We start from the raw sequence: 353 nt of genomic DNA on the forward strand, positions 1-353 counted from the left end.
TCCGCCTCGCTCACACACGCGGATCCTCGCGAGCGCCTTCCTCGTCCGGGATAATGGCAGCGACTCGAAAGAAGGGAATGAAGAGGACGCTAATTCCCCGGACTCTTGATGCCTGGAAGGACGATTAAGGGTTATATATAGAGGTCTTGCAAGTGCGAGGGCGAATGTGGAGCGCGTCGGCCAATCGATGGCGGATCAAGCGACGCTTTCAGACCTTCCCTTGAGCTCCGCCAATTATCCGAGGAGACGCCGCTTATGCAAGGCTTTGCTTGCGGTTTATTTTGGGCGGGGCGCGTGGGCGGCCGGGGGCGGGCCGGGGGGTGGCTGGCGGCGCGGGTTTGGGGTGATGCCTT

This window comes from Penaeus monodon, chromosome 32, assembly GCF_015228065.2.
Source record: "Penaeus monodon isolate SGIC_2016 chromosome 32, NSTDA_Pmon_1, whole genome shotgun sequence".
NCBI lineage: Eukaryota > Metazoa > Arthropoda > Malacostraca > Decapoda > Penaeidae > Penaeus > Penaeus monodon.